An 18,626-nucleotide genomic window follows, 5' to 3' on the forward strand; every position below is an offset into this window, starting at 1 on the left:
ACAATAATAGACAATCAAAACAATAACTGTCATAGTTCTCCATAGCTTATCTTGTACTGTATAACTTCAGTCTAGCATGCAAGGTGTCTCAGAATTAAAATAACACCTATCCTCCCTTCTCCAGCATCACCTCTGAGCAATGTCCAATTACGAAGGGCTTCCTTAAGATTATTATTATTATGACCAGCAAACAAATAAAAACTGAGAACTATGAGATGGTCAAATAGGTTTAGTTTTGAATATACTATTTTGAGTAAAAGAAGTAGCTATAACTATGTACTTTCAAGGAAATGCTAACTAGAATGATTTTGTTTCTAGTGTTGTTATTCAAAGATTTTCTAAGAACTACTAACACAGCCCATGAGAAGTAAGTCTCCACTAGTAAAGACACTTGGAAGAGCAAACAGCAGGCCACTATCAGCAAAGGAAGAATAAAAATCTGGTCAGATGCAGGAGTGCCATATTTATTTAATCATTTCCCTAATGTCCAAATATTACATTCACATCCAACCATTCCTCTTATATTTCTTCAGCACAAACAACTTGGCAACAGCTCAGCAATAGGTGAATGACTTTCCATCAAGAATTACTGTTATCCAGCTGGGCACAGTGGCTCACACATGTAATCCCAGCACTTTGGGAGGCCGAGGGGGCTGGATCACGAGGTCAGGAGTTCGAAACCAGCCTGGCCAACATGGTGAAACCCCGTCTCTACTAAAGATACAAAAAATTAGCTGGGCATGGTGGCGCACGCCTGTAATCCCACCTACTTGGGAGGCTGGAGCAGGAGAATCGCTTGAACCTGGGAGGCAAAGGTTGCAGTGAGCCAAGATCGCGCCACTGCACTCTAGCCTGGGCGACAGAGTGAGACTCCATCTCAAAAAAAAAAAAAAAAAAATACTGTTATCCATGACTGCCCTGAGGGAGAATGGGAGCTAGAAAAGCTCCCTGCCTTGGCCCCAGGGGTTGGGAGAAGAGGTGATAGGACCTCTGATTCCTTCTTTGCTTCTTGCACTATCATGAATAAATTCTGTCTTAGGAGCCTGGATGGCAGTGCTGAGTTGTTCCTACTCTGGGATGGTTAGACCTGCTGATGAGCTCAGCATACCATCTAGAATATAAGCTTGTTTGTCCTCAGAGGCCAAAGCCACTGGATCTTGAGTCCTCCTGAGAGAGAGAATAATAGAAGCCTATCATCTGAATTCCCCAGTAATGGCATGAAAGTCTTAGGACCCAGAACTGGAAAAGATTTTGGGCAGAGGTTCCCTGAGTGTGACTTAGGCATGGGGTCTCAGAAGGTGGCTACGGGATTCCCCTTTTTTCCTCTAGATCTGTGCTATGCAATTCATGTAGCCTCTGGAAACATGTGACTATTTAAATTATTTGAAATTAAATGAAATTTTAAAATGTAATCCCTCAGTTGCACTAGCCACATTTCAAGAGCTCAATACCCACACATTTGCTAAAGGCTATCATATTAGACAGAACAGATATAGGACATTACTTCACTGCAAAATGTTCATTGGACATAACTGCTTAAGGTTTAGATAATTCAGGGACTATAGAACAAAGGTCCTTCTCTGGAAAGCCAGTCTTCATCCAAAATGGACAATCTGGTCGTTTTAAATCCATACTCAAGCAAGAATCTTCTTCACACTCTTCCTCTTTCCTTTTGATCAACCAGGTGATCATTCATTTTGTATTTCATTGCTTGATCAAATCCTACCTGCTCTCACATGTCCTCTGGATATTAGGTTCTCAGTTTGAATAATATTATAATTGTTATATTCATTAACATAATACTTTGTAAATACAAGGATTCATGCCAATATTCTAATTTTTCTAGTAAAAATAAATGTAAGATCTTCAGAGACAGGAATGCATGTACTTTGTAGGGGTGAGGAATGTCTTCATCCCCTATCCCAAAACACTCATGGGCAACTCAATCAATGCTCAGAATGTCAGAGGCAGTCAGCTAAAAAGAATGTAAAGCATTTTTTATTGTAGGTATTGCCCCAAATCAACAAGAGTGTTTATTACCTTTTGATTTAAAAACAAAACAAAACAAAACAAAAAAACAGATTTTAATAGCATTACATTAGCCAATAAAATTGTAAAATATTACCATGTTCCTCATTTTGTCATTCCTTTTTGTTTATTCTCCAAGAAAAACAAATGAGTTATGGTCCTCTGCCCTGTTCCTTTGACATATTAACTGTGTGCTGCCCCCACAGTGATATCCAGCAGAGGCAACACTGTGGTTCCCAGGCATGGTATCATGAAGGACCCAGAAACAGAGCTGGTTATTACGTTTGGATTTAAGACCCTGAAACAGACTGCAGAGAGAGCAGCCTAAGCCAGGAAGGGTAGGGTGCAGAGAATCTTACCGACAAGATACATTGTTGTCAGGCACATCATGGTTATTCTACGAGGGCAGAAAATGAGTCTACTGTCCACTGCACCAGTCCACTTCAACATACTAGATCTGTGCATATAACTTTGGCCAGATGTATTCCTGTTTTTCATAGTACTGGATGCTATTGTGAAGGCTATTGTTTTTAAATTTCAATTCCTGAATGCTCATTGCTAGCATATAAGTATACAACTGATTTTTGTATATTGATCTTATAACCTACAAAACTCACTTATTAGTTCTAGTAGATTTTTAGTAGATTCCATAGGGTTTCCTACATAGACTACCATGTTGTCTATAAATAGAATTTCTTTTCTTTTCCAATCTGGATACCTTTTATTTCATAGATTGACTTTTTTTTTCTGTTTTGGCACCAGCTAGATCCCATAATACAATGTTAAATAGAAGTGGGGAAAGTGGATGTTCTTGCCTTGTTCCTGATCCTGGGAGGATAGCTTTCATTAAGTATGATGTTGAGCTCAGTAGACCTAGGTTGCAGTGAGCCGACATCTGTGCCATTGTTGGGTTGAAGAAGTTTCCTTCTATGACTAGTTTGCTGAGAGTTTTCACCAGGAACAGATTTTGGACTTTGTCCAGTGCTTTTTCTGCATCTGTTGAGACAATTATATGATTGTTTTTCTTTTTTTAGTTTCATTACTATAGTGAATTACATTTATGGATTTTTCCAATGCTAAGCCAACCTTATATTCTTGCGATAATACCTACCTGGTCATGATGCATTAGCTTTTTTATATACTGTTGGATTTGATTTACTAGTATTTTGTTTAGAATTTTATATCTATGCTCATGAGGAATACTGGTCTGTACTTTTCTTGTAATGTCCTGTTTGGTTTTGATAGCTGGGTAACATTAGCCTCACAGAGTTGGGGAGAACTCATGAGTTGAAAAGCATTTATTCCTATTCAATTTTCTGGAAGAGTTCAAGTAGAATTACTATTATATTGTTCTTAAATGTTTGGTAGAATTCACAAGATGTGTTGTCTGGGTCTGGAATTTGCCTTGCAGGAAGATTTTTTTTTTTTTTTTTTTTTTTTTTTGAGACAGAGTCTTGCTCTCTCGCCCAGGCTGGAGTGCAGTGGCGTGATCTCGGCTCACTGCAAGCTCTGCTTCCCAGGTTCACACCATTCTCCTGCCTCAGCCTCCCGAGTAGCTGGGACTACAGGTGCCCACCACCATGCCCAGCTAATTTTTTGTATTTTTAGTAGAGACGGGGTTTCACCGTGTTAGCCAGGATGGTCTCGATCTCCTCAAGATCCACCCACCTTGGCCTTCCAAAGTGCTAGGATTACAGGTGTGAGCCACCGCACCTTGTGGGAAGACTTTTAACTACAAATTCCATTTCTTTAATAGATAGAGGGCTAGTCAAGTCATCTATTTCTTTTTGAATGAAGCTGGTAGCTTGGGTCCTTCAAAGAATTAATCTATTTCATCTAAGCGTATATGTTTTATGCGTAATTTTCTTCCTAGTATTCTCTTATTATTCTTTTACTATTTGTAGTATAGTGTAGTGATATCACCTAGTTCCTACCACTGATTGTTCTGCCTTCTCTTTTTAATCCACAATCAATCCAGCTAAAGGTTTATCAATTTTATTGATTTTCTCAAAGGTGTCATCCCTTTGGTGTCCTTGATATTCTTGATTGTATTTCTGTTTTCTATTTAGTTGCTTTCTGCTTTGATCTTTATTATGTCTTGTCTTTTGCTTGTTTGGTGTGTAATTTATTCCTTTTTCTAGTTGCTTAAGGTGGAGGCTATGGTCACCAATTTCACAATTTTCTTCTTTTTTAAATAGGTATTTAGTGCTAAAAATGTTCCTATAAATGATACTGTATCACCCTACATATAAGAACCCTACAGTAGTATAGTTTCATTTTCCCTTGCCTCATCTTTGTGCTATTTTGTCATTCATTTTACTTTTACATATCCTATAAACCTCACACTACATCATTATTACTTCTGTTTAAATAATTTTCATTTAAAGACATTTAAATAATAATTTGGCATTTCTAGTGCTCTATCCTTTGGATAGATCCAGATCTCCATCTAGTATCCTTTTCCTTCTGTCTGAAGGATTTCCTCTAACATTTTTGTAGTGCAGGTCTGTTGGTGATGAATTCAGCTTTTATATATCTGAAACGGTTTTATTGTGTCTTTGTTTCTGAAAGATATTTTCACTGTGTATAAAATTCTTGGTTGACAGTTGTTTTTTCCTTTAGTGTGTTAGAGATCACGCTCCAAACTCTTCTAGCTTGCATTGTTTCTGTGAGGAATCTGCTATCACCTATGTCACTGCTGTTTCTTGGTAGGCATATTTTTTTCCTCAGGCTTCTAAGATTTTTTCTTTATTGCTGATTTTAAGAAATTTAATTATGATGAAATGATGTGTTTGTCCTCAAGTTTCTTAAGGTTCACTGAACTTCTTGGGTATGTGGGTTTGTAATTTTCAGTTCAGCTTGGAAAAGCCCTCGCCATTATTTCTTCAAATATTTTTTTCTGTCACTCCCTTTTTCCCTTGAGCGACTTCAATTACATGTGTGTTTTCGTGACTTGAAATTTTCCCACTGTTTCGTGATGCTCTGTTCTCTACTTGTTAGTTTTCCTCCTCTGTGTTTTTTTTAATATAGTTTCTATTGTTATGTATTTAGATTCACTAATCTATTCTTCTGCAATATCTATTCTACTATTAATCTCATCCAGTCATTTTTTTTTTTACCTCAGAAATTGTAGTTGTTATCTCTAGAAGTTAGATACAGGCATTTTCACATCTTTTACTTCTCTACTTACCTCTTTGTGTTTATGGAATACAGTTATAACAACTGTTTCCATGTCCTTGTCTGCTAATTCTAACATCTCTAGGTTGGTTTTGACTCATTTTCCTCTCCATTATTATCACCCTTACTTGCAGACCTGGTAATTTTTTGGTTGAATGCCAAACATTGTGGATTTTAACTTGTTAGCTGCTGAATATTTTTGTGTCTTGGGATGCATTTGAGTTATTGAGAATAGTTTGATTCTTTTGGATCTTACTTTTAAGACTCGGCAGACAGGACCACAGCACCATTCACTCTAGGACTCATTTTATCCCACTTCTGAAGCTTGACCCTTATGAGTCCTCTAACAAATGCCTGTGACTTATGAGACTTTCTAGTCTGGCTGGTGAGAATAGGAATTATTCCTCCTCTTGTCCACTATTTCATCTAATGTTTTAGGGAGGTGATTTTTCTGACTTTGGGTAGTCTTCTCACACGCACTGGTGTGCCGAATTCTTGAGTGGGACCCTCTGAACTGAAGAGCTTTGAAGCTCTTCCTCTCTATAGCTTTCTCCTTTCCTGTGAATTGTAGCTTCCTTGATCTCCCTTGGTTCTCAGCTCTGTCTCATCAAGTCAGGAAGTTCACTGGACTCTGCCTGGGTCACCCTTCCCTGTGCCATGGCCTGGAAAGTCTCTCACATCAGTAAGCCAGAGAAGTCATAGGGCTTTGTTTTCTGCATCTCAGGGATCACTGTCCTTCCTTAGCTGATGTGCGGTTCTTAAAAACCCTGGTTTTGTATATTTTGTCCAGTAATTTAGTTGTTTCTTATGAGAAAGTAACTCTAGGGCCTATTACTCAATCCTGGCTGGCATCAGAAATCAACTGACATAGTTTCTGAAGTTCATCAGTGAAGATGCCTGAGATTCTTTACACATGCCCATCCCCACCCTGCAAGTTCTTTTTTAGACTTTGGTTGAAAAGGTTTTTGATATCTTTATAAAACATAACCAAGAATTAATACATTTTAGTCAAAACCAAGACTTTTGGGGAAGGAAGTAAACTGTGAATGATGTCAGATAAAGAAAAGCCTGGCAGCTGTCAGGCCCCAGAGGCAGAGAGAGAAGACGCACCGGCCTGGATGGAAAACCCCCAAGGTTGTGCCACCAAGAGCGAAAAGGAAAGAACAGCTGTCAAGGAAAGAGGAAAGGTAGAGTGAGGAAGACATCTAAAGGTCAAATCTACTGTCTCCAGGGTTGCCAAATCTAAGAATTTTGAAAGAAGAATCATTAACATTTGTGACTGCTTGAACACAGGCACCAGGAGGAAGCTGAGAGGGAATATTGAGAATGTTCAAAAACATTATTACAAAGAAAATGATGTGATATTATTGGTTCTCAAAGGTTCCTGAGATCCTTTCAGAGTCCTCAAGGTCAAAACTACTTTCATAATAATTCAAACACGGTATGTGTCTTTTTCATACACATGTACAGGGGACTTTTCCAGAGACTGCATAATGTATAACTTCTCCAACATTGAATGCAGAAGCAGATATGAGAACTTATCTGTATTCTATTGAGCTAAGCATTAAAGAGATTCACAGAACAATGTAAACAAAGTAAAAAAAAGTAATTCTTTTTGATACTTTTGTTTTTTAAAAATAATTGTTTTTATAAAAGAGATTTATGTTAACAGGCAATGAGTGTATCCGCATTTTTAAATAATTGCTAAAATTTTATATTTTTGACTTTGGGCATGGGTGCGTGTGTGGAATGGGAGGGCGCGCTGTCCATGGGTGTCTCTGGCCTGTGCCGCCCAGATCTGGTGTTAAAAGTGAGGATCCAAAGTGAAACTCCAGTGAACCTCAGGACCACCAGGTGACCAGGAGGCAAGGTCTATAAGGATACTTAAAGCTCATTACACATGGTACTCTATGGAAGGAAGTGTCAATGCTATGGAAAACAACCCCGATAGAGAGAACATCATGAGAGTTTGGAATGACTACGTTATTGGCAATGCCATCATTGTTACAGAAAAGCCATGAAAGCCATCAAGCCTGAAACAACAAATTCCTGCTGGAGAATGCTGTGTCTAGAAGTGCATGGCTTCACAGGATTTATGACTGAGCCAATCAATTAAATCATAAAAGAGGTTGTGCGTATGGCAAAAAAACAAAAAAAGTAGGGGTAAAGGGTTTCAAGATATGGGTCTTGGATTAATTCAGGACCTAATAAACGCTACACCAGAGAAATTCACAGTAGGTGACTTGATGGAGATGAGTGCTTTCGAACCAGTGCCAGATGATGAGGAAGAAGTCATAGAGGATGCAGGACCAGGAAACAAGTTGACTTTAGACACTCTGGGGGGAGGGTTCCAGTTATTCAAGAATGCTTTTGACTTCTTTTATGACATGGGCCCTTCTATGATACAGGCAATAAGATTAAAGCAAATGATAAAGAAATATTCATACTGTATAAAAACATTTTTAGAGAAATGAGAAGACAGGAATTCAGATAGAAATTATGGTGTATTTCTGTAAAGTTACACCAAGCGTGCCTGCTTCTTCTGACTACTCTTCCACCTCCTCCCTATCTTCCACCTCTATCACCCTGAGACAACAAGACCAACGCCTTGTCTTCCTCCTCCTCAGCTTACTCGATGCAAAGGCAACAAGGATGAAGATCTTTATGATAATCCACTTCCACTTAATGAATAATAAATGTATTTTTATAAATTAAAAATAATTTATTTTTTAATTTCTCAGTTTTAATATCGAATGTGGTTAATAGCAATGGAATTAACCAGGTAGACGGAAGGTCTTTAAAGTTCTGGAGAGTTTTTAAGAGTATGAAGGGGTCTTTGGACCGAAAGTTGGACAACGTCTGCTGTACATAAAGCTTCTGCAGCCCTCTGAGACCACTGCGTAGTTCATGAAAGTGTCTACATAGGAGCAAGAAGAAAGGACAGACCAAGAGGTCAGAAGAGAGGGGCACCCTCATCAACAGCTGCTTCATCCCTGACCCTGATTTCAAAGCAATACTTCGCAGCACAGCAGCCCCTGTCAGGTTCACCATAAGGACCTACGTCCTAAGTCATCACTGAGATATGAACTGCTCTTTAGGGGGCCCAAATCCTGCCCTGAATTCCCCAAAATCACCAATTCCCTTTCCAATGAACTGCACCACAGCTTTCTTAACTGTTCATCTGACCTATGCTCAATAATTGGCCCTTATGCAGGAATGAAATATCTAGATTTCAAGCACCTATCGGGTTCCTGACCATGATTTAGACACTTCAATAGGACATCACATTTAATGCTCATAAGTATGAATGGTATTACTACTTTTGTTTGGGAGGGAGGTTTTTTTGTAGGTTTTTGGGGTTTTCATTGTTGGTTTCTTTTGTTTGTTTGTTGTTGAGACAAGGTCTCACTCTGTCACCCAGGCTGGAGTGCAGTGGCACCATCTTGGCTCACTGCAGCCTCAATCTCCTGGGCTCAAGTGTTCCTCCCACCTCAGCCTCCCAAGTAGCTGAGACTACAGGCCTGGACCACCACACCCAGCTTATTTATTGTTTACTTTTTTATTTTTGTAGAGACAGGGTCTTGCTATGTCACCCAAGCTGGTCACAAACTCCCAGCCTCCAGTGATCTTCCTGTATCAACCTCCCAAAACTCTAGGATTACAAGAGTGAGCCACTACACTGGCTACTACTCTTGTTTTGCAGACGGCAACGGACATCATAGAGAGAAGTTAAAGAACTTGCCCAAGATTACCCAATGAGTAAAATAACTGAACCAGGATCCAACACACTCTCCAAAACTGACGGTTTTCCCCCTTCACATTGCTGCCTTTTACTGTTCTACCATTGACCACTGCCATTGTTTTTGAAGTTAAAAATGACCCTAAAATACGTAGGAGTTTGAGATTTGCTCTCTAGAACTAGAGGAAGTGCAGAATGATGGTTACTAACATAGGCAATAGAGCCCAACTGCCCCAGATGTATCCCAGCTCTACTATATACTGTCTGTGTGGCACTAAGAAAGTCACTTAACTTCTCTTATGCCTCAATTCCCTTGACGGCAAAATAATGTTATCAGTAGTCTCCACCTTATTGGGTTGTTGGGAGAACCAAATAAGTTAACACATAAAAAAGTATTTAAACATAGTCAATGATAGAGATGATCATTACCTGCCAAACATTCATTATATTTGGGTACTTATATACTCAGCCTCTTTGAACTTTTACAATGAGCGTAATATACCTATTTAGTAATACCATAGAGGTATTGAGAAAATTACAGAAAATTTGTGTATCTGACAGTATTTCTACTATGCAAATAAGCAAATGTTACTGGAGCTTCATTAGGCATAAACTCATAGTGTGATGTCATTTTGGAATAGGGAGTTTTCGGGTAAAGAGCAAGCTAATATTTCTGGCTAACAGAGTATATACAAGTCACCACAGCCGATAAATTCCTCATTCCAAAAGCACCAACCGAAACCACATTTAAAAAGGAGGGTATTTCGACACAAATACTCAAGTCTAAAGTAACCAAGTGTAAAATGCATAAATAACTTGATCTCTGCATGATAGGACAGCAAACTCCGTCAATATGTGAAGAACTATTGAGAATTGAAATCTAAACACTCAAAGATAATAAAGAACTTAAAGGAAACAAAAGGTTGGCTTGCAATGAGAAGTTTCACAACATTTTTTACGTAAACTCAGAAATCTAATTATTGCCATGTCAAAGTGGTTTTGTTTCTCTTCATTTTCATTGTTAAAAAGTTCTATCCAAACTTGAATCATTTCCTGTCCTGATAATTGCAGTATGGCTTTCTCATTCCTCCTACACTACTAATATCCAAATCACTATTGCCAAAGAGATTTTCCTCTCTTGTTGCCAAATAGGTATCCCAGATCACTGGATGTTGCATGGACACACACACACACACACACACACACACACACACATCTCTGTCTTACCTGAAGTCCCTACTGGGGCTTCCTATCATGTGTCACCATCTGACTTACTGTATATATTCCTTCTTGATCTTGTTAATTAACTGTCTATCCCCTCTAGAATGTAAGCTCCATGAGGGTAGGTTTTGATCTGTTTTTTACACTGTTGTATTATCATTGTCTTGAATGAAGCCTAGTAGGTGGTAGATGCATTTTATATATTTATTGGATGAATAAATGTGTCATTTAACTCTGCCCATTAAAGGTTCTTGCACTTGATTTCAATATTTTTCAATTTCTTCCATTTAATAATATTTTCTCTTCTCTCCCTCAACTCTTTTCCACAACCCATTATAGCTATCTCTGCCATCTTTGCCTCCTCTCACCATGCACTGTCCATGAATGTGCCGGTATTAATTTTAGGACAACCTGTCCTGGATCCTTCTGAAGCTAAGTGGGGAGCTGACTCACCCAATGGGACTTCAAAGGATTGAGACCCAGGGCAAACTGTTCCTCACTTTTGACAAAGCAGGGGGCCTGAACATGACACTGGGCAAAGCAGAGAAGGGAGAGGCTGAAATCTGGATCACCAGTCAACCATCTCCAGGACAGCCACACCCAAGGGCTCACAAGAGGAGTTTGCACAGGAGCTTAGAACAACCTTCTAGGCTGACAAGGGGGCCTCTGCATTAAAAGGGCCGGGAAGAGAACTGAACCTACTAACATTCTTCACTGAAACCCAGCTCCTTCAAACCCAGACTGGACAGCCATTGGCCCAAGATATGTCAGAGGGATCCAGTGAGTCAGAGAGAGGCATGGCTTGAATCAGTGGTTCCCATGCCTAGCTGTGCAGCCTCTTGGACATTCTAGAGCCCTACCTGAGCAGAATCTCTACAGACAGTGCCTGGGAATTAGCTATAACCTAAAGGAGTTTTAAATACAAGCAGGAGTATTTTTGGTTGGGTGCGCATCTACCAGGCAGAAGTTGGGGCTACCAGACATTTTGCAATACCTAGGACAGCGCAGCACAACAAATTGTCCTCTATCCTAAAAAAAAATAAAACCTTTCAAACATCTCACCAGACCTCAATGGAGGTAAAATCTGAGTTTGAAGCCTAGCTCTGTTTGTCATATAAACACAAAGTATTTTTTGCACAGTTTTAATACGTATTAAATTTTCCAGAAAAGCAGCTACCGTGTCAATTGAGGACAAGCTGAACTTGATTTTCTTCTGAAAGTTTATAAAAGATCTTTCACGATGGGGGGGAAAAAATCACATCCCCAACAGGAATGCCACTCATTCTATTTGGCTCTCCAGCGAGGCACAGGCTGTTTCAGTCTGCATTTGCCGCTGCTGCATTAAAGACTTCTCTGTGTATAGCTCAAGCATCTGACAACTTCTTTCTGTCTTCTAGGTCAGTCATGTCTACACGTGTATGTACGAAGCTGAATATGGCCTAGCTTTTATATCTTCTTTACATTATAGCTAAGGTAATATATTTAAATTTTTAATATCATGCATAAGTAGGTTATGTTGTCAATGAATTTCACTTAGAGGATATTATGAAATAGTTGTTAAGAAAAAGAACATTGTAAGTCTGTTGAAGTTAAGAACCACTGATCTAAACCTTCTAATTGGTCCCTCAAAAAAGCTAATGGTTGGAGCTGAAGACACTATTTTCTTTGATTTTTCCTGACTGTCTACTCATTCACTCTTGACTGTATTCCACTCCTCATCCACGGTTTGTGACCTATTCAGCAATAAGTCTTCGGGGGAGAACCATTTCCAATTCCGTGCCTTATTGCATCCCAGGCATCACAAAAGAGTTTTGTTCATGGATGGATCCCTGGGAAACTGTGCATTACAGACCCTCTTCACGTTCCTCAGTTTTCCTTTAGAAGCACAGACGACTAATTAGACCTTGTTTTTATTCATGTGAGCCCTGATTTGAAATATTACACCCAAGACCACCAGGAGGACTGCACCTGACCATGTCAGCTGACACCCCAGCAATGAGTGCCACAATGGGGCTGGAAGGGCCTAACAACGCCTAACATTCTGTGTTTCTTTCTCCCTTTTAGATACCCCACTTCTTCCTTGTATCTTGCCTGGGTGCCACCCTGTCTATCCTGACTGCTACATGTGACTTCATTCTGAACATACCTTCATGACTGTCCTCAACCCATGCCAGAAACTCTCCCCTTCACTTCCTCAGGAAGCTCCCAGTCCATGAAACAATAAGAAGTTTATCAAGAAGAACAGGAGACCAAGAAGAACAGGAGACATTGTTTGTGCCAGTCTAAATCCAAGCTAGAATTATTCTTGATGCAAATATGATGAAGAATTTTCTTTGTTGGTTTCTTTTGTTTGTATGTTTGTTGTTGAGACAAGAATTATTCTTGATGCAAAGACGATGAAGGGAGTTGCAAGAATATGTTCTCTCCCGTGGTTTTCCTAGCAAGACACTCTACAGAGTAAAGGCAGCACGTGTTAAACAATCAATGAGTTCCAGACAGTTGTGTGGTAACTGAGGAAGAGCCACCATGAGAGGCTCCCAGCAATCAGCCTGGCAAGCCACAAGGGTGAAGATATGGTTTGGCTCTGTGTCCTCACCCAAATCTCATCTTGGATTGTAATCTCCATGTGTCAACGGAGGAACCTGATGGGAGGTGATTAAATCATGGGGGTGGTTTCCTCCATGCTGTTCTCGTGATAGTGGGTGAGTCTCAGGAGATCTGATTTTTTTTTTTTTTTTTTTTTTGAGATAGGGTCTTGCTCTGTCACCCAGGCTGGAGTGCAATGGCACAATCTTGGCTCACTGCAACCTCTGCTTCCCGGGTTCAAGCGATTCTCCCACCTCAGCCTCCCGAGTAGCTGGGATTACAGGCGCCAGCCACCATACCCAGTTAATTTTTGTATATAGTAGAGACAGGGTTTCGCCATGTTGGCCAGGCTGGTCTCAAACTCCTGACCTTAAGTGATCCACCTGCCTCCGCCCTCAAAGTACTGGGATTACAGGCATGAGCTACCGCACCCAGCCAGATCTGATGGTTTTAAATGTGGCAGTTTTTCCTGTGCTCTCACTTCACTTCTCCCACCTGCCACCATGTTAGATGCACTTGCTTCCCCTTCCAAAATGATTATAAGTTTCCTGAGTCCTCCCCAGCCATGTGGAACTGTGAGCCAGTTATACCTCTTTTCCTTATAAATTACCCAGTCTCGGGTATTTCTTTTTTTTTTTTTTTTTTTGAGATGGAGTCTTGCTCTGTCACCCAGGCTGGAGTGCAGTGGCGCAATCTCAGCTCACTGCATCCTCCACCTCCTGGGTTCAAACAACTCTCCTGCCTCAGCCTCCTGAGTAGATGGAATTACAGGTGCGCCACCATGCCTGGCTAATTTTTCTCTTTTTAGTAGAGCTGGAGTTTCACCATGTTGCCCAGGCTGGTCTTGAACTCCTGACCTCAGGCAATCTGCCCACCTCAGCCTCCCAAAATGCTGGGACCACAGGCATAAGCCACTTCGCCCAGTCTCAGGTATTTCTTTACAGCAGTGCAAAAACAGACGAATACAGATGGCTACCTTGCCAGCTCCCACACTACGCTTGCCTAACCTTTCCCTGCCTCAAGAATAGAGGAGGTAGTGTGTGAGTACTTTACTTAGGTGATCTCACCAGATAAACCCTTTTCTTTCCCTCTTCCCCTTTCCATCCCTTTCACCTCTCTCCTTCTCTCTCTTGTTCACCATCTCCTTCCTAATCTCTGCCAAGCCTCATTCCTTTCTATCAACCAAGAAAGACCCACATGAGGTGCTGTAGGCATGTTTCTATATTTTTTTACAATTGAATTCATGTTACATTATTTTATTTTGTTTGTTTGTTTATTTATTTATTTATTATTTTATTTTATTTTATTTTTTTGTTGAGACAGAGTCTCACTCTGTCACCCAGGCTGGAGTGCAGTGGCGTGATCTCAGCTAACTGTAAACTCCACCTCTAGGGCTCAAGTGATTCTCCTGCCTCAGCCTCCCAAGTAGCTGGGATTATAGGTGCACACCACCACGCACAGCTAAATTTTTTTGTATTTTTAGTAGAGATGGGGTTTCGCCATGTTGGCCAAGCTGGTCTGGAACTCCTGACCTCAGGTGATCTGCCTGCCTTGGTCTCCCAAAGTGCTGGGATTACAACCGTGAGCCACTGACTGGCAAATCTATATACAAAGTACTATTTTGATACAATTTAAAAAGATTTCCCCTAGCCTTTTCATTTACCATTAATATTTATGCTAAATTCTGCTTGATTTACTCTGATTTGTTTTAACCACGGACCTCTGGGTATACCTCATTCCATAAAAAAGTTAAATGTATTTATTTAAAAATCTCAGCTTGCTTCTCAAAATGAGTTTCATGACACTTTTTCCATAAGATACAAACACAATTTCACAGATAATAAAGATAGCATGGTATTATTACATGTGCAGTAATATGTCTCTGATTGATAAAACTTTGGCATTATACTACATCATCTGATGTAATACAATGCAATAAACATTGCATCGGAATGCAGAAGTACCTTAAGGAAATAGAGTGAGTATCCTGCATTCGATCTTTCACGATTTCCATGTCTTTGGGTTGATGTTTACTCAGTTGATATCTGCTCAGCATGCCTGTATTTCATAGTAAAGTAAACCAGTTTCCCTGATCCCTGCCTTCAGTCTACAGGCATGGGCCTAAAAGACACCCTGGCCATGACGGATGGGGCCATGAGAATTCACATGCTCTCCCCAAGAATTTCACACTGAAACTGAAATACGTGGAGTTAATGCCTATGTGTTATAGATGGAGTCAAACCAAAGTGTTTAGCATTGGACATCACTTGGGAGATGCAGAGTGGCTGTTTTCTGAAAACAAGGAAAGCTGGTTTTCAGAGAGAGAGAGAAAAAAGCAAGGAATGCCGACAAGAAATGAAGAATGATTCCTTCAGACCCTGGCAGACAACCTCCCGGGCTGGTCCCAGTTCTTCCAGAAACGTGGCTATGTCCTTGCTCTTGGGTTTCGCGAGGCCCTTCTGAATATTAACTATAATTTTTCACTTGAACAAACCTGGCCCATACCTGATCCTGGTGCTTAAAATCACCAACTCATAACTGAGCGCCCCTCACTCACGCCTGTTAGTAAACTGTTTTTTTAGATTCAGTTGCTATTGCCAGTTACAGCACTTCTCTATTTCATGTCCACTCGTTCACGATTGTCTGTGCACATGTGTGCACAGGAGAGAGGGAGAGAGAGAGAACTGACACAGAAAACTCTGACTTCATTCTAAAAGTTTTAGGCCTGGATCTCAGCAAGCCTGACCCAGAAATGCAGGCCCTCCATGTCTCACACTCATAATGTTCTCATGAGACAGAGGCATGGAATGGAATTCTGCCTTATTCGTGGAAAATTACATCTATAACTGCCAAAGGGCCAAGCTATTCTTATTTACTGACCAGTATGTTTTCTTCTTCCAGGAAGGCCAGGCCCCTATGAGATGGACACATCTTTTCTTTGGCTTCATTTCAAAGTATAGCATGGAGTCCCAGCTACTCGGGAGGCTGAGGCAGGAGAATGGCCGGAACCCGGGAGGCGGAGCTTGCAGTGAGCTGAGATCGTGCCACTGCACTCCAGCCTTGGCAACAGAGCGAGACTCCGTCTCTAAATAAATAAATAAATAAATAAATAAATAAACAAACAAAGTATAGCATGGAAACCAGTCCATGGCCTTAAGGTGGCCCAACCCCGTGTGTATTGATTCAAAGGGTGATCTTAGATACCAAGAATCCTATTTTTGAATGTCTGAAACAAACGTTTATCTTCCAGGGCTGCCCTTTTCTTGATTCTGGTTGCCTGGCAGCTTGACAACTTTAAAGGAGGGGCATCTATTACCTTGAGGTGAAGAAGATGAAGGCTGAGAACAAAAAAGGTGTTGCGTGGCTTTAAACTCCAGTATAGAGTTTAAGTCCATAGTAAGACAATAGCCTAAGCAAAAATATCATTAGCTGTAATATGTACAATAAGAAAAAAAATGCTGCCAAATAACTAGGACCTACTATCCACTGCAAGATGCATCCTAATTTCAGAAATATTAAAATGTGGTTTCAAAAAATGTGGTAGGCTTTGTTGAGAGAGAAAAAAGGGTATTTTTTTTTGAAATCCCCAAACTGGGCTTGACATCTCAAGAGTCATGGAGGAAGACTGGACCCATAAACCCTAGAGTGAGCCAGGCTGGACTTGGACAGTGGAGACCTTTTGACCACACAGCCAGGGAGGCCCTTCCTGTAGAGCTAGAGGGAAGATCTGCAGAAGGAGAAAGAAGGAAGGCAAGAGCTCAGCTCTGATAGTCAACCCTGGAAGATGGAGTAGAAGCTGAGTCACCGGGCTGGCAGAGGAGCAGCCTGGAAACGCCAGTCCCCTTCCAGAAAGCAGTGCTCAGTGACACCTGGCTCCATGGCTGCAGGGGCTGCCTCTGGCAAAGTGGAGGAAGCTGACAAGAATTCCTAGGTGCCGAGGAGGGGAATAGAAGTTGCTAGAGAAACCAGAGGAACGGAAGAGGCCTGGAAAGAAACCAAGGGGTTGGCGGAGGCACATCTGCAGGCAACAGCAAAGTCCACGGTGGTCAGCACCGGGTGGCTGGATGTCCCAGACCCCTGGGTCAATGACATACAGGGCACAGCCTGCAGCAAGGACCCAAGGGCACAGCATGGCCATTGACCAAGCAGAATGAACCATCTCCCTGGGGCCAGCTCCATGATGACAGCCTAAGAGGCAAACCCTTCAGGACGCAGATTGACACTAGGGCCCGACAGGAGCAAGAGGAAGAGTCCCCAGGAAGCTGCTTACCAAGACCTGCTGAGATTTAAAGTGAATTGTGACAGATGTCATATGTTCCTATGTTCCGCTAAAAACCTGGATGTGGACCAAATGTGCCAGAGCTCATTTACTCTTGCATTTGATCATTAAACCAATTTTATTGTGTGTACACCATGTACCAGGCAGGGTTCCAGGTATACTTGAGGTGTACCTGGGAACAAATCCGACAAATCCCTACCCACCTGCAGAGCGTGGAGGGATAATACATGGCAAACATAACAGCAAAGGGGATTGTGTAGTGTGTGCAAAGGTGAATTGAAGAAAACAAGCTTCTGCTTCAGGAAACCTGAATTGAGAGCAAATTCGTGTTTAGTTATACAATACATGTTTCCTATCTAAGCCCCACATTTTATGCTGGAGTTGCCTGCGTCTGTGTGACACTGAAGGACAGAAAAATGAACGCAACACAGGCCCTGTGCCTAAGGAATTGACAGTTCACCAGTGAGTTTACACAGTGAGCTTCATGGAGGCAGGAATTCCGCCTTTCCTGCATGTCACAAATGTTTACTAAGCACCTAGTAAAATACATGCCAGGTACTTGGCACATGCACACAATGCACACATGACACACATTCATGCAACCCACACCCACATAGCACATGAAACACACACAAAACACACACAACAGACACATACATTCACACCATACATACAACACTCATATACAACATATGATATACACTGACTCAACACACATGAAAACCCACACACACATTCATAAAACTACACATGAACACCCACACACTCAAACACGTACACTTACACAACGCACACATCAAAGGTTTCATGCTAAAGACTTTTCACTTTTTTCACTTTAAAGACCACTGAGGGCTGTAGGTCGATCTGGCCAAAGAAGCACTGAAAGTTAATTATACTGAGGCAGTAAATGAAAGCTTTGACACCTCAGGGGGAGGTTTGCAGACTGAGCCATTTCAGGAGATCACCACTTGTCCACCTGAGTTCCCAAAGGGGCCATGGCAGAGTTCTGAGAGGGTACTAATGACCACAAGAATGATTTACAGAAACTAGAGTGGTGGCTGCCAAGGAGGGAAGGGGGAAATGGTATCAAAAGGTATACATTTTTCATCATGAGATGAATAACTTCTGAGGGCCTAATGGACAACGTGGTGACTATTGTGAGTAATACTGTATTGTACACTTGAAGTTTGCTAAGAGAGTTGATTTTAGCTGTTTTCACCATGCACACACAAAACAGGCAACTGTGTAAGGTGATGAATGTGTTAGCCTGATTGTGGTGATCATTCCATAATGTATACATACAACAACTCCTCATGTTGTATACCTTAAATATACACAATTATTGTTGGTCAATTGTAGCTCAATAAAGCTGAAAACTAAGATAATAAAAGAAAATCTACCTATGGAACCACAGCTAACAGTCTGGGGTTCTTATGTAACTTTTGTTTAAGACTCTTCAAACTATGTCCCTGTTAGGCTGAGAAAGCCACTGAGCCTCAAGTGGATCAGGGATCCTTCCCAAGCCATGGTGTCTGATGAGTGCAACAATTGCATTCTGAAATTGCATCATTGGCATCACAGTTCCAGAACTTAATC

General features: G+C 41.0%; 1 protein-coding gene across 4 annotated transcripts in view; it reads right to left on the bottom strand.

Annotated features, from left to right (window-relative positions):
* Nucleotides 1-18,626, bottom strand: part of IL1R1 (interleukin 1 receptor type 1) — a 133,677-nt gene that overhangs the window by 40,867 nt on the left and 74,184 nt on the right. Inside the window, exon 1 of one of the 4 annotated variants that reach the window (XM_031655421.1) lies at nucleotides 15,632-15,783. The exons of the other annotated variants lie outside the window; for them this stretch is intronic. The gene's annotated coding sequence lies outside the window, so the exon portion shown is untranslated. Of the gene's footprint in view, nucleotides 1-15,631; nucleotides 15,784-18,626 lie in introns of those variants that run through there. 4 annotated transcript variants of the gene reach the window in all.

Source organism: Papio anubis, chromosome 14, assembly GCF_008728515.1.
Source record: "Papio anubis isolate 15944 chromosome 14, Panubis1.0, whole genome shotgun sequence".
Taxonomy (NCBI): Eukaryota; Metazoa; Chordata; class Mammalia; order Primates; family Cercopithecidae; genus Papio; species Papio anubis.